This window comes from Geotrypetes seraphini, chromosome 3, assembly GCF_902459505.1.
Source record: "Geotrypetes seraphini chromosome 3, aGeoSer1.1, whole genome shotgun sequence".
NCBI classification, from domain to species: domain Eukaryota; kingdom Metazoa; phylum Chordata; class Amphibia; order Gymnophiona; family Dermophiidae; genus Geotrypetes; species Geotrypetes seraphini.
The window spans coordinates 154162159-154189914 of record NC_047086.1 but is presented as its reverse complement, the minus strand read 5'-3'; the positions used below and the strand labels follow the sequence as shown (position 1 = coordinate 154189914).

The 27756-nt window shown below is 43.0% G+C and overlaps 1 long non-coding RNA gene across 1 annotated transcript; it reads left to right on the top strand.

Annotated features, from left to right (window-relative positions):
- The first annotated feature begins 2580 nt into the window (after nucleotides 1-2580).
- LOC117356557 lies at nucleotides 2581-12478 on the top strand. Its single transcript, XR_004538668.1, has 3 exons — nucleotides 2581-2691; nucleotides 10971-11011; nucleotides 12411-12478. It is a non-coding gene; the product is annotated as an uncharacterized LOC117356557 (long non-coding RNA).
- Nucleotides 12479-27756: the final 15278 nt, after the last annotated feature.

The following is a 27756-nucleotide window of genomic DNA, read 5'->3' as shown; positions in this document are numbered from 1 at the left end:
TTATTTTTTACTTTAAACCGGTAGATATACAATTACAACCTTGTGAAGGAAGTTTAAAATGGTTCAATAGAAGGCTCTTCACTCTTATTCACCACCGGACCTCAAGGAAGAGATAGATTGGGCCTCTTTGATTTAAGTCTGACATCTTATTGACTAGCATGTGATTCATTTATAGGACAGCTTTTACACAGCCACCAGTTTTGAGCAATCCAAAATTCAGTCAGCTATAAGGTAGCAGCGTTTAGTGGATTTAACAGACAGCATTTGTGAGCATTTTATGCGAATGATTACATCTTTGTTGTCCAATGTGCTTGTGTTGCAGAGGACCACACCCTTAGGCAGCCCTTGGTGAAATATGGCCCAAATTAGCTGTGGGTTCTATGTTTATGATAAGTGCTGCTATCACTAAAAGTTTGTACGATTGTTAAATTAGATTTAAGAATTAAGCATAAAGAATAGACTGATGATGAGATTGGTGAATCATTGGACAAATGCACCATGTGTGAAATGAGTCACCACTGAGGTTTTAGAAAAAAAAAAATTATGAAAATTATTGTATGCTACACACACACACACACACATACAAAATCATACACATACATACACACACAAAATAAGATATGCTTTTAATGAATTCAGCTGCTAGATTGGTAATGGGCTTTCCTAGGATTGCTGATATCACTCCAGTTCTAAAATCTTTACATTGGCTACCTATTCACCAGCGTATATGTTACAAAGTACTGTAAGCTGTTCATCAAACATTGTATTCAAGTTAAAGTTTTATTTTAGTTTGATGAATTGCTTATTTAGTTTTACTAAGCGAGGTACAAAATTGATAAAAATATAAACATATATTTAGACATACAATTTAAAATTTAGAATACTGGGTTAGATAAATAGACTTACAGACCGACTAATACACAAGGTAAGAGGGAACAGAACTACAATTCAGTGTTTTAAGGTACAGAGGAGAACCATATATGGAAAAAACAATAAGGAGGGAAAAGTGCAATCAAAGAAGGAAACTAATATAAAGTTTAAACATAGGGGTCCTTTTATCAAGCTGCAGTAGGGGTTTAATGCGCCTAATACTGCGCATTAAACCGCCTGCCATGCTAGCCACTAATGCCTGCATTGAGCAGGCATTATTTTTAGCTGGCCGCAGGGTTAGCGCGTGATGAAAATGTCCGACACGCTAACCCTACTAGAGCGGCTTGATAAAAGGACCCCATAATTTAAAGATTAAAAGCATTTTTAAAAAGAAAACTTTTAAAATTACTTTTAAAATGACTCAAGTCGTTTTCCTCTCTTACATGCTGAGGTATGGCATTCCAAAGCTGCGGTGCCATCACTGAAATCATATCATGCCGTCGTGTTCCAATAACTTTCAAAGAGGGGACTACTATAAGCTTTTGATTAGGAGACTAGAGAGAACGCGAAGTGCTATAAGGGGTAAGTAATTTATCAATAAATTCAGGTTCATTAGTAGAAAGGATTTGAATAATAAAAGTAAAATTTTGAAGGTAATACGATGATTAATTGCTCCCACTTGTTTTCATAACTTGGAAGTTTATCAACCCGCAAGAAGCTTATCAACTTGGAAGTTTATCAACCCACAAGATCTGCTGGGGGAATGTTACTAACTAGTTTAAAGAAAGATAGTATTCGTTATGTGAAATCAAAAATATCTATCTTTTCCATTGCGGGAACAATGAGATTATGCAAAGATCATACGTCATTTAAGAAATTATTAAAAAACAACCATTCGTAGATGCCTTTCTCTAAACTCAGTGGGTTTTGCTTATTCTGGATTTCAGTAAACTTTGGTATTAAGGGGAAATTGGAAAGATTAAGTTGATTCAATTGTATTTTATGATGTTTTGTTTGTGTTTATAATTTGTATACGTATGATATTTTGTACACTTAGATTAAAGCAGTTTATTATTTTTGAAAATAAATAAATAAATAAAGGACTGGATTTGGTTTTCAACTAAGGGCTCCTTTTATTAAGCCGCGCTAGCGGTTTTAGCGCGTGCTTAGCGCACACTAAATTGCCACGCGCACTAGATGCTAACGCCAGCATTGAGCTGGCTTTAGTTTTTGGCATGTAGCACGGGGTTAGCGCACGCGGCAATGCAGCATGTGCTAAAAACGCTAGCGCAGCTTAGTAAAAGGAGCCCTAAGTATGCACTCTTGCTGTTAAGATATTATTGACCATTTTCCAGAGCTCAATTAAGGGGGGGGGGCTCAGTAACAACTGTGAAATCAAGAGTTCAATCAGAGGGGCATCAGTAAACACTGGGAGATTAAGGAGGAGTCAAACCTTCATGCCTCCTGTGGTCAGTCAGGGCAATTTTTTGTACCGAGGACATGATTGAAATAGGTCTAGATAAAAACATTATTTTTTCACCTTAGACATTCCTTCCTGTTCTATTATCACTGAAAGCAATCCTAATTTGGGTCCACTCTAGTCTCGCCCAAAACATGCTGCCAACAAATCCCTTTGCTATCTGAATAAACTACAGAGTAAAATGTCCAAATTTCGCCTTTTGAAAATCATGATTTCCATGTTTTTGGCAGATTTACTTATTTTGGCCATTTTGAGATGTCCATCTGCTTCAAAAATGAACACCCATTAGGTACCTGAAGAAAGACCTAGTGAAGCTTGAAAAATGGTCTAAAATTTTGCAGGTAAAATTTAATGCTAAGAAATGTAAGGTCATGTATTTGGGCTGTAAAAACCAGAGGGAACAGTACAGTTTAGTGGGCAAAGAACATAAGTGCACGACAGAAGAGCGGAATTTGGGTGTGATTGTATGTGATGATCTTAAGGTGGCCAAACAAGTTGAAAAGCGGACAGTACATAAGAACATAAGAATTGCCACTGCTGGATCAAACCAGTGGTCCATCGTGCCCAGCAGTCCGCTCAAGCAGCAGCCCTCTGGTCAAAGACCAGCGCCCTAACTGAGACTAACTCTACCTGCGTACGTTCTGGTTCAGCAGGAACTTGTCTAACTTTGTCTTGAATCCCTGGAGGGTGTTTTCCCCTACAACAGAATCCTCAAGATCGTTCCAGTTTTCTACCACTCTCTGGGTGAAAAAGATCTTCCTTATGTTCGTACGGAATCTATCCCCTTTCAATTTTAGAGAGTGCCCTCTCGTTCTCCCTACCTTGGAGAGGGTGAACAACCTGTCCTTATCTACTAAGTCTATTCCCTTCAGTACCTTGAATGTTTCGATCATGTCCCCTCTCAATTTCCTCTGCTCGAGGGAGAAGAGGTCCAGTTTCTCTAATCTTTTGCTGTACAGCAACTCCTCCAGCCCCTTAACCATCTTAGTCACTCTTCTCTGGACCCTTTTGAGTAGTAAAAGCTAAAAGGATGCTAGGGTGCATAGGAAGAAGTATGGCCAGTAGGATATTGGAGGTATTGAATCCTCTGTATAAGACTCTAGTGAGACCTCATTTAGAATATTGTATACAATTCTGGAGACCACACCTTCAAAAAGATATAAAAAGGATGGAATCGGTCCAGATGAAGGCTGCTAAAATGGTGCTTGGTCTTCATCATAAGGCATATAGGGACAGATTTAAGAACTCAATATGTATATTTGGAGGAAAGGTGGGAGAGGAGAGATATGATAGAGATGTTTAAATATCTACGTGGCATAAATGTGCATAAGTCAAGTCTCATTGGAAAGGAAGCTCTGGGATAAGATGGCACAGAATGAAGTTAAGAGGTGATAGGCTCAGGAGCAATCTAAGGAAATACTTTTTTAAGGAAAGGGTAGTAGATGTGTGGAACAGTCTCCCAGAAGAGGTGGTGGAGACAGAGACTGTGTCTGAATTCAAGAAAGCATGGGATAGGCACATCAAATCTCTTAAAGAGAGGAAGAGATAATGGTTACTGCAGATGGGCAGACTGGATAGGCCATTTAGCTTTTATCTGCCATCATGTTTCTATGTTTTGAGCCAATGAAAAACTTGTGCACCTCCCACTGCATCCCAAGATGCATTAGGAGGGAAAGGCCTGTCATTCTAAGCATGTGCCCTATAGGCAAGAGGGAGTGAGCTTCCCTCCTGACAATTTGTCATCCAAATGCATGGGGGTGTTGTGGGATGTCAGGTGGGATGGGCAGGTATGTTGAGGGATGTCAGGGAGGTTAGTTTGAAAGTGTACTGGAGGGGATTGGTGCCTGAGAGGGAGAGAGTAATCTCCCTGCCTGTTCATCTGATCCTGGAAGGAGGAATTCCCATCAGCTGAGCCGGCAGGAATCCCCGAAACTGTCTCAGTTGATGGGGCTCTCCCTACCGCGATCAGCTGATTGCATGCCTTCAATGTACTGTTTTTACCTCCATCATTGGGTGGTAGGAGGGGGTTGGTGACCACTGGGGGAGTAAGGGGGGGATCATGCCTTAAGCCCTCCAGTGGTTATGTCAGTTTGGGCAGCTTTGGCACGCTTAGATATAACCTAAACAGCTCTAACTGCTGGCATCTAAGTTCCGTCTAGGATGTCCTGAGAAAGCTTTGAATATTGCTACAGGACATCCAGGTCTAAGTCCACCCATAACACATCTCCCAACATGCCCGTTTGAGTTCTGGACACACAGTGGCCTAGAAGTGCTGCTGGATATCCAGAAAGTCGGTTTTGATTATCAGCACTTGGACGTCCCGGCTAGTAGGATGTCCAAGTGCCAACTTGGACTGGTTTTTGGATGTTTCAGAGTTTTAATTATAAGCCTCATAGTGATATTGGTAATCAAACAACTCAGCATAATTTAAACATGCAGTAACCTCTCATGACTGCTTAAATCACACTGAATATAGCTGCACTTAAGCTGACTAGTGCACTTTTAAAAAGCTTTAGTGCATGTTAGAATATGTTATTAAAATGAATGTATGAAACAATCAAAAAATATCTGAAAAGTGAGGAAATAAGCAAAAAAAAAAAAAAACCAATCCAAACAAACACCACCTTTGTGCATATCTAAATAGGAGTATGTGCAAAATCATTTGTTTAAAACCCAATTTGATTAGTAGATTGGCTAATCTATATCTTATTGTAAACTGTGTCGAGCTAAATAAGAAATGGGGATGATGTGGTATATACAGAAAGAGGAAAGATTAGATGAGTTAATTTCTCTGGGAAAAGCATTGGTTTTACTGTGGAAATGGGCATTTACAAAATTGTGTGAAATGTTATAATTGATTTTCAGGGTCTCTTATTTAAGATTAGTGCATGCTCTCTGCAGGATGGCCCGCTGAAATAAAATGGGTCCAGTTGTAGATAACATGCACTAAATTTTCATAAAAGACCCCCTTGGAGAGCGCTTCTCAGAGAAGTCACTCCCTCCCTGTACATATTAAATTGACAGGACCTTGGCTTTGTTTATTTGTGGGGGGGGGGGGGGGTTGCTATAGGGGCTTTCAAACAATTGTGGGTGACACCACAGTGATTAAGCAGTCTTCTATCTACCTCTGTAGGTTCAGAGATCACATTTCCTTTCCTCTCAAGAACAGGCAATTCCCCCTTGATCCTGGGGACTGTCGATGCATGCTTGTTGCTCAAGAGTAATGAGAAGATTTACAGGAACAGGAAGGATTTTTCACTCAATGAATATGCAGCATTAAGAGTATAATAACAGACGTGTTGACTCCTGCTGCGATGCTTATGCACTTATATAGTCTGGACTTACTAGGGACTTTGCTCATGAGCAGTTTCAAATGCCTGGCTTTTAGATAAGTACATGCTTTACTTTAGCTCTCATTCCATCACCACTCTGTGGGAGTCAGCTACAGGGGATCTAGGCTGCAATCTGCAGATATCATTCTCACAGTCTATCTAGCATTGCAGCCCAGAGCTAATCTTTTCTTCCGCTGTTATCTGTTTTAGACAGGCCTGCAGAGTCCTGTAAGTTCATACATGTTGCCTCCTTCATGCACCTGCCCACATGTGCTATAGCCTATACAGTACATGTCAACAATACAGGTGGTACCTTGGAATTCAAACGCCCCAGAACTCAAACGCCTTGGAATCCAAACTGGTTTTCTTTTTCCTTAATTTTTTCCCCAGAATCCGAACGCTGCTTTGGAATCCGAACTGCAAGCAGTGCTCAGCCCAAAGCTTCCCCTCTATGCAGCTTCTTGCTTCCGCCTGGGAAGGAAGCTTTGGGCTTGCAGTTGCCATTGCCGATCTTGCTGTCTGTGCTGGTGGGGGTCCTGATCTTGCTGTCTGTGCCGGTGGAGGTCCTGATCTTGCTGTCTGTGCCGGTGGAGGTCCTGATCTTGCTGTCTGTGCCAGTGGGGTCCTGATCTTGCTGTCTGTGCCGGTGGAGGTCCTGATCTTGCTGCCTGTGCCGGTGGGGTTCCAATCTTCCTGTCTGCCCCAGTGGAGGTCCTGATCTTGCTGTCTGTGCTAGTGGGGTCCCAATCATATTGCCTGTGCTGGTGGGGGTCCCGATCTTGCTGTCTGTGCCGGTAGGGGTCCTCATCTTGCTGTCTATACCGGTGGAGATCCTGATCTTGCTGTCTGTGCCGGTGGGGGTCCCGATCTTGCTGCCTGTGCTGGTGGGGGTCCTGATCTTGCTGTCTGTGCTGGTAGGGGTCCCAATCTTACTGCCTGTGCCAGTGGGGGTCCCTATTTTGCTTTCTATGCCGGTAGGGGTCCCAATCTTGCTGTTTGCACTGGTGGAGGTCCTGATCTTGCTGTCTGTGCTGGTGAGCATCCCGTTTTTGCTGCCTATGCCAGTGGGGGTCCTGATCTTGTTGACTTTGCCGGTCTTGCTGTCTGAATTTGTGGTATCAAGGAACGGATTAATCCAGTTTCTATTATTTTCAATGGGAAAAATTGTCTTGGAACTCAAACATTTTGGAACTCGAATGGGGTTCTGGACTAGATTAAGTTCAGATTCCAAGGTACCACTGTACTTACATTTCTTCAATGAACAGTGCAAAATATAGACAGCAGATGTAAATTCTCAAAACTGACACATTTCAATCACTGAATTGAAAATAAAACAATTTTCCAACCTTTGTTTTCTGGTGATTTTATTGTTGTTGTTTTTTAATCATTTTCCAAGGCTATGACTGCACTTCCTTCTGTCTGTGTTCTTAACTGTTTCCAGGACATTCTTATCCAGTTGCTTTTTATCTCTCCATCATTTTCTGCCCCTATATCCATCTTTGGCATTAACTTTTACCATTAAATATTCTTACATTTTTCTGCTTCCTTCTCAATCTGTCTACTTTTCCATTTTTTCACCCTCTTCTCCATCCATGTGCACCATCTCCTCCCTCTCTGCCCTCCCCCTGTTGTGGGAACCATTGCCTCCCTTTCTGTCCTTCCCCTGTTCTCTCTTCCTAAATCCCCCTCTGCCACCCCAACACACACTCCTCAAGCATGAAACCACAAACATCCAAGTTGAATATACCAACAGGAATGTTTCTAGGGTACATCTCAAAAACATGTACCTTCCTTCAATACCTGTCCAAGCCCTCTGAACTTTTAGTAAACTCTTCTATCTGTTGCCCTGTGCAGATATTGCATAGAAAGAAATCCATTCCTACCACAATGGCTTGTAGCAGAGAGAAAATGAATGTATCTGATGCACCTGTGCCTGCAAACCGCAGAATGCTAATGAAAAACAGCAAAGTCCACCACTTATGAGTGCTGTTAAGATGCTGTTCAAATGAGTAAAGGTGAGGGTAGGATTTGAACCAAGGAGCTTCAGAAGATGGATAAGGTGCAACAAGGCACATTAACCTGGTGAGCCATAAATGGCATCTTTCTGTCAGAAAAGATGTTTCGTCCCAAGACAGCTTAGGATGTCCTAGCCATGGAAAGGAGAAAATAAGTTTGCCTGGAAAGAGAAATGTGCTGCTAAAAATGGCAAAGTCCACCTTCTAGACCCTCTTATGACAGCTAATAGGAAGCTGTTAGAAAGTTGGGATTTGAACCAGGAAGTTTGAGATAGACAGAGTTCAACAAGGCACATTAACCTGGTGAGCCAGAAATGCTTTTTTTGTGGTGATTGTGATATGGTAGCTAATCAGATGATACATATGCAGGTCAGTCAACTATTATATGAAAGGGCACTAAGATCCACCTGAGTAGAAGTTGATATAGCTCTACGGGTTAAAGTCCTGTACTAATCATACAGAGGTTGTGAGTTCAACACCCAGTGCATCTTTTAATTGTGGCATACTACCTTGAAGGTGCAGCTTGATGATCTCACAATGAGGTCAGCTTTGTGTAGCTGAAGAGCTCCGTTTTGCAATGAGGGAAAATGCATGTTAAGGTCTGTATCTAGTTTTTCTCTTTTTAAGCGCTGAGAAATGAAGTGATGTGTGCAATAATGATATGTTTTTCATGTTCTTTCTTTGCTTTCAAGAAAGAGCTGATTGCAGCACTGTTGAGAAAAAAGGGGGTTCTTTTTAAGCAGTAAAGCCAAAGGTGGTGTAATGAGTAAATCATATTACTATTTGAACAGAAAAGTACTATGTTTATATTGATGTGCTCTATTGATATGGTGGCTTATTAAATCTATTAGGAGGGAAAAAGAAGAAAGAAAAAAAAACCATATTCAAACTCACTAACTAGCATCTATGTGGTGCATATCCTTAACCATGCCCATGTCAACAAACTTAGATGCGACTATTCCCTAAATCTGCGCCTATTTCACGTCTGTGCTCAAAGGACGGCTAAGTCTGTCTAAGTTCCAATTAACGCTTGTTAAGACCCTTAAATCACTCATTATCCACTTAAAATGGATGCCTAAAACACGCCTAAAGTTAGGCGCACTTTATAGAATCTATGCCTTAGTGCTATAGCACTTTCAACTTTGATGAACTTGAACGAAATGAAGGATTGATAAATTTAAAATAAGGAATTAAGATATATTCGAAACAGAATGAAACAAAATGAAATGCAAGAAGATAGATAAATTGATACTTTAACATTAGTTGGTCTCGAGTTTCAAAAAAAATGATATGCTAATTCTCTCAATTATATGTGAATCCCATACCTAAATATGTTAGCAATAAAGAATTTAGTTTTCTAATTTAAGAATAAGTTTTAACTGAAGTAAATTATTTAAATAGTGGTAACTAAATTAATTTAAATTAGATTAAAAGTTATGTTATTTAATTGAAGTAATAAAATAAATATTTTGGTAGGAAGATGGGGAACTAGCTAGTGATGTTATAAGGAAGCAAGAGATTAATTCATTTTTCTCTTGAATGAGTCCCAGCTGGGAAGATTTACTCCTAAGTCTGAGGCTTGTCCCCGCATTAATTAATTAATAATTTAAATCATTGAGTATCTAAATATTTATAAGATTTAAGGTTTATATTAAATTTTAATAAGTAGTTTTGGAATCGGTGTTCCTTTTTTGACTTTTGTGAATGGTTTTTGGTATTTGTGTATTTTGTCAATATAGTACCATTCAAATTTTTGTTGTTTTACCATATATCAGTGACATCATCACATCTCACCATTTCATGCACAGATGCCCTCCCAACAAGCAAACAGGTTGAGGGGTGGGGTTGGGGGGAGAAACAAAGCGTGAATCGGGTGGAATGGGGTGGGGCTGGGCAGAACTGGGAGGACTGGAGTTGGGGCAATGGGTCTGGATTTTCATTCCGGAAAATCTGGCAACCCTAACCGTTCCCCTTAACGGTTTGTATGTCTTGTCTGTTTAGATTGTAAGCTCTTTCAAGCAGAGACTGTCTTCTTTGTGACTCTGTACAGTACTGCGTACATCTGGTAGCGCTATCGAAATAATTAATAGTAGTAACACTAAAATACACATTAATGCATATTACTATATTTCAGAAATGTTGATGAAACAAGGTCGTTTGTTGGGATGATGGTTGAGATCTGACAGCGTTGGAATGCAAGTCATCTCTATCAGATAAGTCCTTGAACGTGCTTCTGGGTGGCTTTGTCCTTTTTCAGAGTAGTGAAGATGCAGGGGGATTTCGAAGATCTACAACGTCACATTATCAGGCTCGAGGAATGGGCTATAACATGGCAGATGAGGTTCAATGTGGACAAGTGTAAAGTGATGCATGTTGGTTGCAAAAATCTCATGCACAAATACAGGATGTCCGGGGCAGTACTTGGAGAGACCTCCCAGAAAAGGGACTTGGGAGTTCTGATTGACAAGTCGATGAAGCTGTCCACGCAATATGCGAACAGAATGCTAGGAATGATAAAGAAGGGGATCATGAACAGATCGGAGAAGGTTATCATGCCGCTGTACCGGGCCATGGTGCGCCCTCACCTGGACTACTGCGTACAGCACTGGTCGCTGTACATGAAGAAGGACACAGTACTACTTGAAAGAGTCCAGAGAAGAGCGACTAAGATGGTTAAGGGGTTGGAGGAGCTGCCGTACAGTGAAAGATTAGAGAAACTGGGCCTCTTCTCCCTTGAACAGAGGAGATTGAGAGGGGACATGATAGAAACATTCAAGGTACTGAAGGGGATAGACTTAGTAGATAAGGACAGGTTGTTCACCCTCTCCAAGGTAGGGAGAATGAGAGGGCACTCTCTAAAGTTGAAAGTGGATAGATTCTGTACAAATGTAAGGAAGTTCTTCTTCACACAGAGAGTGGTGGAAAACTGGAACGCTCTTCCGGAGGCTGTCATAGACTCTGGAAGATTCAAGGGATTCAAGACAAAGTTAGACAAAGTTCCTGCTGAACAAGGACATACGCTGGTAGGATTAGTCTCAGTCAGGGCGCTGGTCTTTGACCAGAGGGCCGCCGCATGAGTGGACTGCTGGGCATGATGGACCACTGGTCTGACCCAGCAGCGGCAATTCTTATGTTCTTAACCTGTGCTGTTGTGTGAGGAAGTGTTTTTTTGCCTGTGAAAGTACTGAAAGCAGTTTCTCTTCTGTCCTGCACTGCTATATTAATCTGAGGCTTTTTTCTCCCTTTATTTTTTGGTGCATGCTGGGTTGGAAGAGGGAAGTCCTTCAGTGCCATGATCAGACAACATTTTTGAGGTATATTTGATAATATTTTGTGTTTTGCCCTCACAGTATTTGTTAACACAATATTGCTATATTTACCACAGGTCCCATTTGTGGAATTGAACCTATATTTCTAGCAATGTACTTCAGTAAATCTAGTCCTAAGTACCACTGTCTTTCATTCGCACACACCATATACAGGTAGTCTATCTACTGCTGCTTCTTCAATATCTTTCACATATGTTGTATAATTTTATATGCATCCTCACTCATGAGGCTTTAAATCAGAACGGATTTCTCAGTCCATCCCCCAGCCTAGTTTTCAGAATCTATTCCCTTTGGGCACACATGCCAGCAAAAACAGGAGCTTTCTTTTTTAAAAAATGCACATAAAATGGGTGATATGGAAACCAATAAATCAGCATGAATAAAACGTTGCTTCTTCTTGGATTTCTTCTTCCTAGGATTATTAATCATCTTTTTGCACACATTGCATCTTCAGTAAACTCATAGCAATTACTCATTTAACCCCTTAGAGTGCAGGCTTGAAGACATGGAAGGGCATAATCAAAACAAAGTCCTATTCTAGACGCCCAAAGTCAGTAGTGGAAAAATGTCCATTCTCGAAAAATATGTCTAGAATATGTTTATTTCAAAAATCGTTTATCTGGTCTTCCACGCCATTGAGCATCCAGACCACCAGTATTATACCACATTTTGAACCATAAATTTGTCTAAGTCCCAAATGCCCAGAAAAAGACCATTTGAATGTGGAAGGGGCCAGCATTGTGATGTACTGGCCACCCAAACATGGCAACAGAGCAGTGGAGCACCTTACAGGGCACTGATATGAACTTCACAAAAAGGGTGCCACATAAACATCTTGCCAGAACTCCCTTTTTGGTTATGGTGATTTCCCTCCCCCCCCCCCCCAAGAAACCACTATACCCACCTGTCTACTACCCTAATAGCCATTATGTCTGCAGGTGCCACCTATATGACAGTGCAATAGGGTTTGGGGAGTTTGGGGAGGGGTCACATGTTCCACCATGAATATATTGGTTAGAGTGGCTTATGGGTCTGGGTCCTCCTCTCTATGGTTCACTAGCCCACCCCCCAGGCTACTTAAGACACCTACAGTGGGGAGTAAAAGTTTGTGAACACCCAGTCAGAAGTTATAGATCTCGCAAGTGTGCTAAGGAAACTAAGGCTATAAAGGTCTATTTTATTTCCCAGTGTTCTTCAGTAAAATTTTGTTTACTTGAAAGCATTTTTCTGTGTAAACATTGTGATAGGTCAGTGTTTTTTGAAGAAATTCAGACTAAACCCATCAGAACACAGATGAATAGATTGAAATCTTACATCTACTGTATGTGTGTTGATGCTAGCATTTCTGAAAAATTCATACTACAATTACTGTTCACATTTGTAGGTGTTTTCCTGTGTTGCTTATATGCAGCTCTACTAGGCTTTCCTATAGCAGGTGCTGATGTTCCGGAGACAGGTATATACGTTTTTATTCTGATATTTGTGATGGTGTGAGGGGATCAGTGATCACTGGGGGAGTGTGTGGGGGGTCTTTACATTGTCTCTACAGTGGTTTCTCTGGTCAGTTTAGATATCTTTTTGGCACTTATACTTGCTTTTACATCGTCTAACTCACAATGTATACGTTTCATCCAGGAAGTCTTCTGAAACATTCGATTATCCCTGCAGGATGACTAAGGGCTCCTTTTACGAAGCCGCATTAGCTGTTTAACGCACGTAATAGCGCGCGCTAAACTGACGGCCGTGCTAGACGCTAACACCAGCATTGAGCTGGCATTATTTCTAGCAGCGTAGCGCGGGTTTAGCGCACGCTAAAAAGCTGCGTGCACTAAAACCACTAACGCGGCTTCATAAAAGGAGCCCTAAGTCTTGGTCAACCCCCATCCTGCCCCATATACCACCCTAACCACTCCTCTAGATATACCCCTTTTAGCTCTGGGTACACAGCGGCATTCAGAGGCCAAAAATGTCCCTGGATATGACCAGAAATTCGGTTTGATTGTCAGCACTTGAACAATCTGTCTTTTAGGTCGTCCAAGTGCCGACTTTGGTGGGTTTTTAGACGTGTTTAAGTTTTATGAGTTCCACAGGATATACCTACTCTGTCACAGTAATGTTTTCCAACAGGCCAATGCTAGGGTAGAAGATAAAAACGTGACAGGACAGTTAACACATCACTTCAGTATGAAATATTAAGTTGTCTGAGAAGCAAAAGTTAGATATTAGGTGCACCGTTAAATACTGTGCTGTAAAGAAAACATATTATTTGCACAAGCTGAAGTAACTTGAAGTGTTGTTGAGTTGAGGGAAATTTCTGGCAAAGCTAAATTACCTCAGAAAATGCATTCCAAAATAGTTCATCAAGGTCCCAAAAGAGGTATTTCAAGCAAAAGCAATGAATATAAACAGGCAAATGTTACTTTGTAGTCAGAGCACTACAACTAAAATTATCATCCTTCCAACAGATCCTGACTTTTGGCCATATTTATCATGCACAGCAAACCCTTGCTGTATGAATATCTGCTTTTCCAACGATAAAACATGTTGGGAATTAAATACTCATACTGTGACAGTACTTTTAGTCGGTGCACAACATAAAGCTACATTTAATCAACGCTGTGTCAAAACTGTTCTCTTATTCAGCCAAGACATTGTTTCTTCTGACTGCATCTGCCAAAGTGTAGCCTTGCTACTTGCTAAGGTTGTATCCATTTGACAATTAGAATTGGAAGACAGTAATTCAACATAGGAAAAATCAGTACACAAAGGAGATTTCCTTCTCCCTTTCTTGTCTTTTTCTTTTTTGTTTAATTCAGAAATTGTATCCTAGGAGACTGACTCAAAAATGAACTTGCAATTTAATTTAATTTTTTAGGAGTTAATGTAAATGAAGAAAAATAAATCAGCTTTAGTTTCTAATTCTGTAATAAAAAAAAAAAAAAAGCATTTAATGCAGTTTGCAGTGAATATTACAAAGTCCATTCCATTTTTGCTGGTATTGTAATTGAATTCTGTTTCATGTCTATATTCCCAATAGACTAAAGGGGGAGGTCATTAATGTGGGCTACCTAGTGCCTGTAAAAGTCTTTGCTAAACTGGTCTGAAGCTTGAAGATGTTTTCCTCAAAGTTCTAGATAATTTGCATGATATTCCTGAAGGAAATTTAATTACATTTCCCTAAGGAAAATCATCTATTTGCTCAATTTTTCAAAGAAAAAAAATAACATATGGAATTGTTATTGAGATGATTTAAAGTAGCCCGAGAGCTTGTCTCGATGGGCGAATTGTAACCCGGGGTTGGGAGGCCCCTCTGTCACCCATGAGGCAAGTTGGGGGCACTGACAGTTGTAGGGGAGAGCTAAGGAAGAAATAGGGAGGGAGTGGTTCACGGCACGCCAAAAGGCATGTAAAGGATTGAGCCAGTGGGATGATTGACGGCGCAGGTTAGTTTGTAAACTTGGGACATTGGAGGACTCATTTTTCTAGGGTCCTCCAGGGCAGTTTTTTCTTTACCGTTTTGGTGAAAGAGTGGGTGTGTGTATGGATGACAGCAGGGACTATCCAGATCCCTCTGTTAATAAACTGTGCATACATTTTCTGAATGGATTCACAAAAGAAGAGAAGTGCATACAAAATCTTCATAAAGTACATACATTTCAGAAATTCTTAACAGGCTCTTCGATATAAATAAGGATAACAAATAAGGATTCCTGTGCTTTATTATCATGATTTTCTTTGTCCTATATAATCTTTTGTAAACCGAATCGAGCCCCATTGTTGGGAAGAATCGGTATATAAGATCAAGGTTTGGACTGGAAAGGAAAAATAAAATTTGACTCTGCAACAATTTAGAATTTACTTCCTATAGAGATTTACATTAACACTATGGGGCTCATAATCAAAAGAAAAAAACGTCTAAAAAGTAGCCTAAATGGCTACTTGGATGATCAAAAAGCCTGATCGTCTAAGTACCCATAATCAAAGCTGGTTTTAGATGTATCTAAAACCAGCTTAGGCCTTTCCCCTGCCTCTAAATGCACAGAGAGAAAAGAGGCGTGTTTAGAAGAGGGGAAAGGGCGGGAGGTGAGCCGACCTAGACCTAGGCGTGCAGCAGGTATAACCAAAACATTTGACAGGTTGCCTAGTCGGCACTTATACGTTTTGACTTAGACTAAGTCAAAACAGGTATAAGTGCCAAAAAAGTGGCCGCTGAGCTGATCATGGCTGCTGCGATCAGCTCAGTGGCCCCAGCAACCTGTTTACCCCCTACAGCAATGATCGCAGCAGGAGAGATGGCTCATCTCCCCTGCTGCGATCCACCCTTCCCCTCCCCCCCAACATCGATCAGGGCAAGAGGGAGCACAAGCGGCACCCTGACTCCCCAATTACATTCGGGGCAAGAGGGAGCCCAAGCCCTCTTGATCCGGTGGCACCCCAACTTTCCGATTACATTCGGGGCAGGAAGGAGCCCAAGCCCTCCTGCCCCGGGCACCCTCAAGCTCCCTGACGACTTTGGGGCAGGAGGGAGCCCAAGCCCAAGCCCTCCTGGCCTCTCGCCCCCACCCCCTATAAGACCGGACAGGAGGGAGCCAACCCCTCCTGCCCAGGCAGACCCCCTACCCCCTGCCCCCATTACAATACGGGCAGGAGGGATCCCAGGCCCACCTGCCCTTGACACAACCCCCCCAATGACCGCCTCCCACAAGCCCCTGATCGCCCCCCCCCCCCAACTGACCCGTGACACCGCTGCCAAAGAGTGTTCCAGTTTTTCACCACTCTCTGGGTGAAGAAGAACTTCCTTACGTTTGTACGGAATCTATCCCCTTTCAACTTTAGAGAGTGCCCTCTCGTTCTCCCTACCTTGGAGAGAGTGAACAACCTGTCCTTATCTACTAAGTCTATCCCCTTCAGTATCTTGAATGTTTCGATCATGTCCCCTCTCAATCTCCTCTGCTCGAAAGAGAAAAGGCCCTGAGCAGAGAAAACCAGATCTTCAAATCTAAAAATGGTACTTTAATGCCAATGATATAAAACAGAACATGAAACCAGACCCGCCACAAACTGTTTCAGCCACAGAGCCTGAATCAGAAGTCCTTAAAACTCTCTGATTAACAAATAGACAAAATAGAATGGAGCTTTGTAGTGTCTTAACAATAAAAGCACGGCTGACATCAAAGCATATAGAAACATTATTTCTTTGTGTGTCCATTTCAAATTAAGTTGACTATCAAAGAAGATGACAGGTCAAAAGCGCGCGCCGACAAAGGCGCGCCGAGATAACTGAGCGCAAGGCAGAAGCCCGCACCGAAGAAAAACAGTGTTTTAAGGGGCTCCGACGGGGTGTGTGAGGGGGAAACCCCCCCCCCACACACACACACTTTACTGAATACAGATCGCGCCGGCGTTGGGGAGGGTTTGGGGGGTTGTAACCCCCCACATTATACTGAAATTTCACTTTTTCCCTAAAAAACAGGGATAACCTCCCACAATGCCGCACAACACTGGCGCAATCTGTATTCAGTAAAGTGGAGGGGTTCCCCACCAACACCCCCCGTCGGAGTCCCTTAAAACACTGTTTTTCTTCGGCACGGGCTTCCGCCTTGCGCTCAATTGTCTCGGCATGCCTTTGTCGGCGCATGCTTTTTATTATGAACCATCAAAGAATGATTCTGAGCATAAAGGAATCGCTCCTGCCAGTGAGGCAGGGTAGGAGCGATCCCTCTATGCTCCTGCCTGGCAGTCTCAATAGTGAAAAAGTGACTGCCGCAAGAGAAGTTTGCCAATTTTGTGGCACCATATATAGAATTTAGGCCTATGTGCATTATCAAACACTAAAAGATAGTGAAGATGAAAATGTGAGGCAAATTGGAAATTCCCACAATGAATATAGACCTCACTGGTTAGGGTTCATTTTCAGAATGGCACACTTGCCCTCAGTACATCAACTCATTGTAACTATTCTTCTTGGGCTCATATCCTAGCCTTCTGATTAAATGTAGCTAGTATGCTTACTGCTGTTAAACCTTAGTCTTTTTTTCTTTTTCAAAAAGCAAAAAGCAAGACTCAAAATAGCCAATATTTCATTTATTACTTATCCTTTTATTTAGTGTCTCTAGCATGCCCCGACGGGACCCGTTTTGCCCAAAAGGGCTTTCTCAAGGATTCATAGAGGAGCTTTTTTCTCAGCGGCCTCTCTGCTTTGGGGCTAGGACTTGTTTTCATGCACAACCCACTTCCACACATAAACAGCCATCTCTATAGTTTCTCACTTGCCACCCACTTCCAGCCACCAGTGGCGTAGTAAGGGGCTGGCACCAGCACCCATACCTCTCCTCCTCACGCCCCTCCCCCCCTGGGGACCAGGACATGACAGAATGCAGCCAAAGCCGGCCTGAGCAAGAGGTGGACGATGCTGCTCGCTCTGGTGAACATTTCAAGATGGACGCGGGAGGGTGCTTGAGTGACAGGTAAAAATGTATGTGGGGAAGGGGGAGCAAGTCATGGTGATGCCGGGCGCCACTGCCTCAGATGCCTCTCTCCCTCGCTTTGCCATTGCAAGCTACTCATACATCACCCCCCCTCTCCGCCCCCATCCTCCCAGCTACTCACACCACCACTTCTCCCTTCCAGGCACTCTCTAGCTCCCTAATCACATGCTCACACCCCAGCCATCCACTCACTCAGCAAAATGTGTCTTTATGCTTAAAAGCATATACTTTCCTCATCAGTGAAACAGAAAACAAAAAGAAACAGTCATATAAGGATTTGTTTTTTGGGTGGTTGATTTTTTTTTTAAATCGTAACAGCCAAATAAGCTCTGCATAAATAGCATCTTAAATTTATCTAACTCTAACACCTGTTGTCAAGTCAAAGAAAATAGATCATTTTTCATGAAGCTGTTACAGTGTACAAAGGTTCTGCATCATTATCAGTGATACGCTGAAAGAAACATTCAAATACATTAAAAATAATGAGAACATTAATCAGGCAAAGTAAGGTGAAATATATCATGATGATGAAGACAGAATGTGATGTTTAATCATTCAACCAATTCCCTGGAAAGCTTAAAAAAAGTCCAATATCCTAATGAGATATTAAGTAAATTCTATGAAAGTTTTCTAAATGAATCTGAGCATCAGTAAAGCCGAAGAAAATGTGTTAAGGAAATATGCTTGTAACAAGAAGCTAGACAGATGAATTGAAAGCTGGAATCTACTAAATATATGAATAGAATCACCCCTTAAATAAGGTCTTGATTCATCCATGGTTTTAATTTTGAAATATTCCCAGCAGATTGTCATTCAATTTTACTCAGTAAAAGTAATGTTTATGTTTATTTAAGTTGATAACCACCTTTCATGACATGTCGGCAAAGTGGTATATAATTAAAATTTGAAAAAAAAAAAAGGAGGAAAAGAACTCCATTTTACATGGAACTGTGAAGACAGAGGATAAAAAGAAAAAAAGATAATCAAGGAGTGGGGAAAAAAAGGAAAGAAAGATATGTACAGGCACAGGCATAGGCTAGAATCATCCAACTCTCCAAGTAGGCAACAACGGTTTGGTCGAAAAATCTTAAGAGGAGGCTTGAATCTAAAGAAAGAGGCTTCTAAATTCATAGATGCTAGAAGGGTGTTCCAATGGAATGACAATAAGCAGAAAAAGGCACTTTGGGCTACATTCACTAACCCTCCGATCCGTGTGTGATCCGTGTGCGATTGGAAGCAGGCCGACCAATTTGCCAACCATCTGCATGCAAATGGGGGCCATAGGAGGCACGCCTCCAACTGATTGCATGGATCGCTAAAGCCCTGACAGTTGTGACAGGAGAAACAGTAAGTGAGTTACTAAGGAATTCCCTGATTGGCCAATCAGGGATTTCCTTAGACTCCTTCCTAAGGAAGTCCCAAGGGAGGAGCCTGAGGTACCTCAGCCAATCAGGGCCTTAGGCTCCATGCCATGCATCACATGATGCACCAGGGCATGGCCTAAGGCCTCAGACTCTTCGCGGGAGGCATTGGAGCAAGAGGGATTGAGCACCCCTCCTGCTCAGTTAAAAGTATGGGGAGGGGGTTGGGGAGGGGACCAGGGGTGGGGAGGGGGCATCCGGGGGGTGGCATCAGGGAGATGGCATCCCTCCTGCTGTTATGTTAGTTTTTGGGTGGGACCGATGGCAGGAGGGAGTGGGAACCCTCCTGCCATAATTTTTTTCAATGCGGCTACAGGGCAATTTTTTGGGGGGAGGGCTTGGATGGAGGGGGGTTAGGGGTACTTGTTGAGAAGGAGGGTTAGTAGTTGTAGATATGGCAGGAGGGAATGGGAACCCTCCTGCCATAATTTTAAAGAGTCCGAGTAAGGTACGGGGAAGGGTGGGCCAATGGCGAGTTCGCGATGGCAGGAGGGAGTTGGCATCCCTCCTGCCATATTTGTGAGGATGGGGTGGGCAGCATCGGGCCCGAAGGCAGTGGCGGCAAATTTAGGCAGATTAGGATCCTCAGAACCGTATTAGCAGGGACTTTGTCTTACAGGTGTGACAATGAGTCCTTACCTGGTTTGCAGGGAGGGAAAGGGGCGTAGTAGACATTGTTCATAAAGCCAGCAGTATTTGAGAGCAGGAGACACACAGAAGGCAGGAATCCTAGGACAGTGTTTCTCAACTTGGTCCTGGAGTACCCCTTTGCCAGTCAGGTACATGAGAGAAATTTGTATATAATGGAGGCAGTGTATGCAAATTTCATATTCATCGTAGATATCCTGAAAACCTGACTGGCAATGAGGTACTCCAGGACCGAGTTGAGAAACACTGTCCTAGGAGATGTAAAGCATCCTGCATGTTAAAGGAGGAGATTTAGAGGAGAAGCTGGCCCCAGGAAGCAGATGTGTGCTGAAAGCCAGAAAAAGCTGGCAGGTACACTGTTTGTATAGGAGGAGGAGAGCTTGAAGGAGAAGCTAGTCCCCAGGAAGCTACACAGAGGCAAAGGCAGTGGGAAGAAAGGTGCAGCCTGAAGAGTATTGGGAACCAGGCCACATGAAGTTGTTTGCAGAAAGCCAGGAAAAACTGACAGATACATTGCATAATGGGAAGATGGCTTGAAGGAGAAGCTAATCCCCAGGAAGTTACACAGAGGCAAAGGCAGAGGGAAGGAAGTACAGAGTGACACGGGGACAAATTTTTCCCTGTCCCTGCGGGAACTCATTTTCCCATCCCATCTTGGAGAGTTCTTTTTCTGTCCCTGCCCCATTCCTGCAAGCTCTGTCCTCATCTGCACAAGCCTCAAACACTTTAAAATCATAAGTATTCAAAGCTTGTGCGGTTAAGGCAGAGCTTACAGGAATGGGGCAAGGACAGGGACAGCAACAAAACTTATAGGGGCGGGACGTGGAAATTGAGTTCCTGTGGGGATGGGAAAAAATTTGTCCTCATGTCATTCTCTAGAAGGAAGGTACAACCTGATGAAGTTGGAACCATGTATATTTAGAGAAAAGTGTTCTGATTGCACAGAAAAAGGGAGAAGGGCTTAGAGCAGGGTACTCATTTCAGGTCCTTGAGGTCAACAGACAGGCCAGGTTTTTAGGATATCCACAATGAGTATGCATTGGAGAGATTTGCATGCACTGCCTCCTTGGTATGCAAATCTCTCTAATGCATATTCATTGGTGATATTCTGAAAACATGGCCTGCCTAAGGAACCAGAATTAAGCAGCTCTGGTTTAGAGGAAGCTAATCCTTACAGTACAGAGGAAGCTGGCAAGGAAGAGTACCTTTTATAGAGTTTGACTTTATGCAAAGAAAGAATCCAGCAGGAGCTTACACGGAGTCCTTGAAAGGTGGGGGTTCAGCCCTTGTAAGAAGGAAAAAAGATTCACTGATAAGCCCTACTAAAAATGAGATGAGAATCACTGATAAACCCTGGGCTAGGGAAGTATATGAATGGGGGCAACTTTGTGATTTTGAAATGAGGTTCTGGAAAGAAGAGTAGCTCCTATTACAAGTTAAAATCTGGAGGCAAGGTTACAGGGGAAAAGGGATGAAGGGTTGTAAAACCATTAATGTTGGAGCAATTAGGTAAAAAAAATGTTTAGTGCTGTTTATTATATACATGCCTTGCTGTTCAAACTAAAAAACTTAGAGAATTCTAAGATTAATTGGAAGTTCACATGAGGGGTGTTTGGCTATGCTTTTGACTTCTGTGGTAAGTAAATTAATGGATACAGTTTTAAAAAAAGAGAATAGTGATGATTCTGAAATCATGTGGATGACAGGACTCAAGGCAACATGGATCTACTTGAAGCAGGTCTTTTCAGACAAATCTGATAAATTTATTTGGATGACCAGAGAATCAGATAGAGGGAGTGTGCTAGATGTGGTATATTTAGATTTTAGCAAAACCTTTGACAATGTTCCACACAGGTATCTAATATATAAACTGAGTGCCCTCAGGATGGGCCCCAGAATGACAGACTGGGTCAGGAACTGGTTGAGTGGAAGGCAACAGAGGGCAGTGGTCAATGGAAATCACTCTGAGGGAAGAGATATAATTGGTGGTGTGCCTTAAGGTTTGGCTCTTGGGCATGTTCTTTTTAACATTTTTGTAAATGATATTGCTGAAGGGCAGTCAGGTAAAATTTGCCTCTTTGCCTATGATACCAAAATCTGCAATAGAGTAGACACTCTGGATGGTGTGAATAACATGAATAAAGACCTAGCAAAGCTTGAAGAATGGTCTGAAATTTGGCTGCTAAGATTTAATGCTAAGAAATGCAAGGCCATGCATTTGGGCTGCAAAAATCAGAGGGAACGGTACAGTTTAGGGGGTGAAGAACTTATGTACATGACAGAAGAGCAGGACTTGGGTGTAATAGTATGTGATGACCTTAAGGTGGCCAAACAGGTTGAAAAGTCAATGTCAAAAACTAGAGAGATGCTAGGGTGCATAGGGAGGGGTATGGCCAGTAGGAAAAAGAAGGTATTGATGTCCCTATATAAGACTCTGGTGAGACCTCATTTAGAATATTGTGTACAATTCTGGAGACTACACCTTCAAAAAAATATAAACAGGATGGAGTCGGTCCAGAGTAAGCCTACTAAAATGGTGTGTGGTCCTCATCATAAGATGTATGGGAATAGACTTAAAGGAAAGGTGGGAGAGGGAAGATATGATGGAGACATTTAAATACCTATATGGCATAAATGTGAATGAGGCAAGTCTCTTTCATTTGAAAGGAAGCTCTGGAATGAGAGGGCATAGTATGAAGTTTAAGAGGTAAAAGGCTCAGAAGTAATCTAAGGAAATACTTTTTTACAAACATGGTGGTAGATGCTTGGAATAGTCTCCCGTTAGAGGTGATGAAAACAAAGATGTGCCTGTATTCAAGAAAGTGTGGGACAAGCATGTGGGATCTCTTAGGGAGAGGAGGAGATAGTGGATGCTATGAATGGGCCTACTGGACCGGCCATTTGGCCTTTATCTGCCTTCATGTTTCTATGTTAAATGTTTTTAATGGTATAGAAGGAGTCAATACTGTTTCTAAAAGGAATTTATGTTTACACCCGAGTGAAAGAGAGAGGTTTGTGATTTTGATCTGAGCTGAATAAAAAGGTGAATCTTTGAAGCTAAGAGCATGGTCTTTTATTGAGTTCCAAAGAAGCTTCTGGAGTAGTAGCGAGAGGAGAAAAGAGGGAGGACCTACCACTGCAGGGGGAGGCAGGATGCAGTACAGACAGCTCCCTCTTCAGGCAGCATCTCCCTGGGTGATGTTAGCTTCAGTATAGGATATTGTTGCCCAGCTAGTAGAGCAGTGTATCACAAACTGTGTGCCGCAGAAGATTCCAGGTATGCTCCAATGAAATGTCAGTAAGGAGGAGAGGTGCCGGCACTGGCTTACTGCGTACGTCTCACCGATGGCTCTCCTCCTCTCCCACCTCCCCTCCTCCAGGATCCACCATCGAAGTGATAGCTTCAGGGTCACAGCCAGAGAACCTCTGTGCATGCGTGGACATTGATGTGATGATATCACACATGCAAATGACATCATCGCATCGACATCTGCACACTTACAAGTGCCTTCCGACCTGGGCACTGGGTTTAGTGTGCTGCCAGCCAAAATGTTTGTGGGACACTATAGTAGACTGAATCTTGGAACAGATACCAGGACACACGCCCCCTACCTGTGACGCACCATATTTTGGAATGTTTGAATCTGTTTAAGAGATATTTATACCAGAGTAAATGATACTACAATAGTCCAGTCTTATTTGGAACAGGTACCTGTGGAGACACCAGAACCCCCGATTACATCAGAAAGAGTCCTCTTCAGCTGATTCTTCAGTGTGCTTGCTCCTCAGTTTGGCAGGTGCTCCAAGGAAGAGTGTGCTAGTTGGAACAGGCCTCCATGGAGACACCAAAATCCCCAGTGACATCAGAGGGGGTCCTCCAACTGGTCCTCTGGAGCACTGAGGAGAATAGAGCTCTGCTCTGCTCCAATGGGGAAGAGGAAAGGGGGGTTGAAGTGAATGTATGTTCCAGTGGTGGTGAGAGGCCCTATGGACAAATATATTTTAGTTGCTTCCATGCTGGTGGCAGAATTACCCTCCCACCCTGACACTTCCTTATCTTCAGGTGTCCTAACCCTCCACCGCAACCTGGAGAAGAGAATCATACTCCTAGGAATGAGAGCATAATGAATCTACAGGAAACTACTTTGGGCCAAGATCCTCCCTTACTTCAGATGAGTGAAAAAGCAGTAAACAGGATAGTTAAGGTGCCAACACCTGTTAAATTTACTTATCAATCTATTCATGACTCTTCCTCTATTCCACAGGAGATCTCATTAAAAAAACATGTTGCTGGCTATAACAAAGATGGATCAACCATTGCAAAATAATTTAATACCTGTCAGTAAGTTTACAGAGGAAGTATCTACAAAATTCATTGAACAAGATAAGAGGATAGCCTCTATAAAGAAGAATCTTGGAAAATGTGAATTTCATATTAAAACTTGTCAATCTGTTTTAGTAAAGTCTGTGAAAGACAATTTGATGATTCATATACAAATGAAGATGCTAGAGAATGCATCTGGGACAGTTAATTTGACATGACTGATCTTTCCAGTTACTCGTTTTCTCTTTGCAAGGGAGTTATCTAAGATTTATGTTAAGGATATATTGCAGTTTGTTTTAGATTATAAAGATATTATAAATACAATACATATTATTTACAACATGTCTCTAAAACAAATGCAGAGGAGGAAAAAATATATATTAGTACTTCAGATAGTCTACACCAGGGGTGCCCAACGCGTCGATCGCGATCGACCAGTAGCTCAGGAAGGCAACTCGAGTCGATCGCACTCGTGTTGCCGTCCTGATCTACGGGCCGATCAGCCTTCCTCTCCAGTGTTCTCCCTAGGGCCTTTTAGCTGGGCGGTCCGCCCAGCTGTCATCTGCCGCTGCTGAACATTAAACCCCCCCAAAAAAAAACCGGCTAGGAGATTTCAGCCCCTAGCGAACTTATGCTCCGGGCTCTAACGTGTGCGTGCAGGCTTCTCTTCTCTTCCCTCCGAAACCGGAAGTTATGCCCGGGGAGGGGGAGGGGGGAGAAGGGAAGCCTGCACGCACATGTTGAGAGCCCTGAAGCAAGCGTTCGCTACGGGCTAAGGCGGGAGACATGTTAGTGAAGCATTTCCTCTTCTTGCTGCCGGGTCCTGCCTACTTTCTGTTTCCGCGAAGGCAGGACCCGGCAGCATTTCCCCCAACAGTTCCTCGCGATGCTGGTCGGCCGAAGCAGGGAGAGGTTGGGGCGGCGTCGGCTTTTGGGCCTGTTATTGGTGGCGGTTTGGGTCCTGGTCCCCGATGGCAGTTTGGGTCCCCGATGGCAGTGGCAGTGTCTTGGGGGAGGGCAGGGAGAAAGAAAGAAAGAAAAAGGGCAGGCAGGGAGACAGAAGGAAAGAAGAGAAACAGAAAAAAAGGAAAGGGAGGCAGAGAGAAAGAAAGGGCAGGGAGAGAGGAAGGAAAAGTTGGGGGAGGGAATGAGGTGTGGAGGAGAGGAAGCATACAGGCTGAAAGAAGGGAAGAAAGACTGAATGCACAGTCAGAAGAAGAAAGTGCAACCAGAGACTCATGAAATCACCAGACAAGGTAGGAAAAATGATTTTATTTTAAATTTAGTGATCGAAATGTGTCTCAATTTATATCTGCTGTCTATATTTTACACTAAGGTCCCCTTTTACTAAACCGCAATAGAGTTTTTTTAGCGCAGGGAGCCTATGAGCGTCGAGAGCAGCGCTGGGCATTCAGCGCAGCTCCCTGCGCTCTAAAAACTGCTATCGTGGTTTAGTAAAAAGGGAGGGGGGTATATTTGTCTATTTTTGTATGGTTGTTACTGAGGTGATAGTGCATAGAGTCATCTGCTTTGACCTCTTTGAAAAAACCCTGGAATAGGAATGATAATTAACAATTCTATGCGTACAGTGTGCGTTGTGTTTTTTTTTAAATTTTATTGTTGGTAGATCATTTTGACTTGGTCATTTTAAAAGTAGCTCGCAAGCCCAAAAAGTGTGGGCACCCCTGGTCTACACCTTACCAGTGGCGTACCAAGGATGGGGTGTGGGGGGAGGGAGGGTCCACCACGGGTGCACGCCCCAAGGGGGTGTACAGCCGGAACATTGAGTCCAGAACTTCCCACCCTACTCTGCTAAGGGACCTTCTTGCACCTCCCCGTGGCTACCGATCCACCCCCCTCCAATGTCACTTACTTTTTTTCAGAGCAGAGTTGGCAGCCACGGGGAGGTGTATCAAGGTCCCACAATGACCGCGTCTGTCAGCTTTGCTCCAGATCAAGTAAGTGACGTCAGAGGGGGTGGACCTGCAGCTGCAGTCGTGGCAGTCCACCCCCTCCGATGTCACTTACTTATTCCGGAGCAGAGCTGTGAACTCATGGCAGCCAATCAGCTATGGCTCTGCACTGGCAGTAGCGAAGGAAGGTTACTCCTGCCACAATTCACCACTGGACCACAAGGGATACTAAAGGTACATGGCGGAGCTGGGAGATAAAAAATTCTTAGAAGCTGGGACAGGAGGTGGGAGGGATTCCTCTTGTCCTGGCCACCGCTGGACCACCAGGTCTCACGGCAGACCTGTTTGAGACCTGCAAGTCATTGGGAGGGAGGGGGACAGGGGACAGAGACTGGCAGGGAGGGAGTGGGGCTGGGTGCAGAGACTGGCAGGACAGGGGAGGGAATGAATGAGGGGGCTAGCCAAGCAGGGAATGAGGGGGAACAGGGTGCAGAGCCTGTCAAAGCAGGGCAAGGCAAGGCACTGCATTTGAATTTTAACCCCCCCGGTTTATATTCGAGCCAACTTTTGTTTTGGGGGGGATGGTTAGCACAGTTTATATTCGAGTCGGTTTATATTTGAGTATATACAGTAACCAGTTGTGGTGAACTGCATAAAGATAGGTCTGACTTTTATATGGTCCTATTATGTGGTTACCTTGGCTAATCTGAATATCAGTACATAACTAGTCAAGAGCTGACTCTACCAAAGGAAGTTCGGCAGCACTAACTGGTTAAATGCTGTTGAAAATGAGTACCGGTAGTTGGCCTTGAACAAGCAATTTAACAGACCAAGAGCCATTTCTATGAATATCAACCCTTCAGTCTTTACAAAGTGTTCATAACTGTAAAGCTAGGGTCTTATTAGGGATTGCTAGATATGAACATGTCACTCCAGTCCTAATGGTCTTACAAGGGAAAAGTTCTCAGCCCAACCAACAAACTTCCTAAATTCTGAGCATTATTGTGCCATGGTAGCTGAAAAGAGTGTTTGTTTTGACATTGTTTCAGATCATTGATTGAACCATATCTACGTCATTCTCTTCTTGGTTGGGCTGAGAACTTTTCAGCACCCCATGGTAGTGTAAAGAGTTTCCGTCTCTGGCAACCAGAGCTGATACTGTGATGTCATAATGCCTCATTCCACCAATAAGAGCCAACCTCATCAGTGATGTCACAATGGCTTGATTGTCCTCTACTTGCCTCACTTTTATTACATACGAGGGGGTGCTGAAAAGTTCTCAGCCCAACCAACAAACTTCCTAAATTCTGAATGTTATTTTGCCACTGTAGCTGAAGAGTGTTATCTTATTTCCTTCAGTGCCAATTTGCAGAAACAAAATTCTGTATTTTGATGTTTCAGATCATTGATTGAACCATATCCACGTCATTCTCTTCTTGGTTGAGCTGAAAATTTTTCTGCACCCTCCCCCCTCGTACATGGTCTACCTATTCAATATAGGATTTATTATAAAACTTTTAAATTACTTTTAAATTAATTAGGAGACTAAGGGGGTAATAATAAAAAAAAACAACACGTCTAACAAGTGTCGTAAATGGCTACTTGGACGATCAAAAAGCCTGATCGTCCAAGTACCCATAACCAAAGCTGGTTTTTAGACGTATCTAAAAACAGCTTAGGCCTTTCCCCTGCCTCTAGATGCACAGAGAGAAAAGAGGTGTGTTTAGAAGAGGGGAAAGGGCGGGCAGTGGGCGGTAGGTGGGTCAACCTACACCTAGGCGTACAACAGGTATAACCAAAACATTTACAGGTTGCTTAGTCGGCACTTAGACATTTTTGACTTAGACATAGTCAAACCAGGTCTAAGTGCCGAAAAAGGGGCCGCTGAGCTGATGGCCGCTGGCGCGATCAATTCAGCGGCCCGGCAACTGACCTA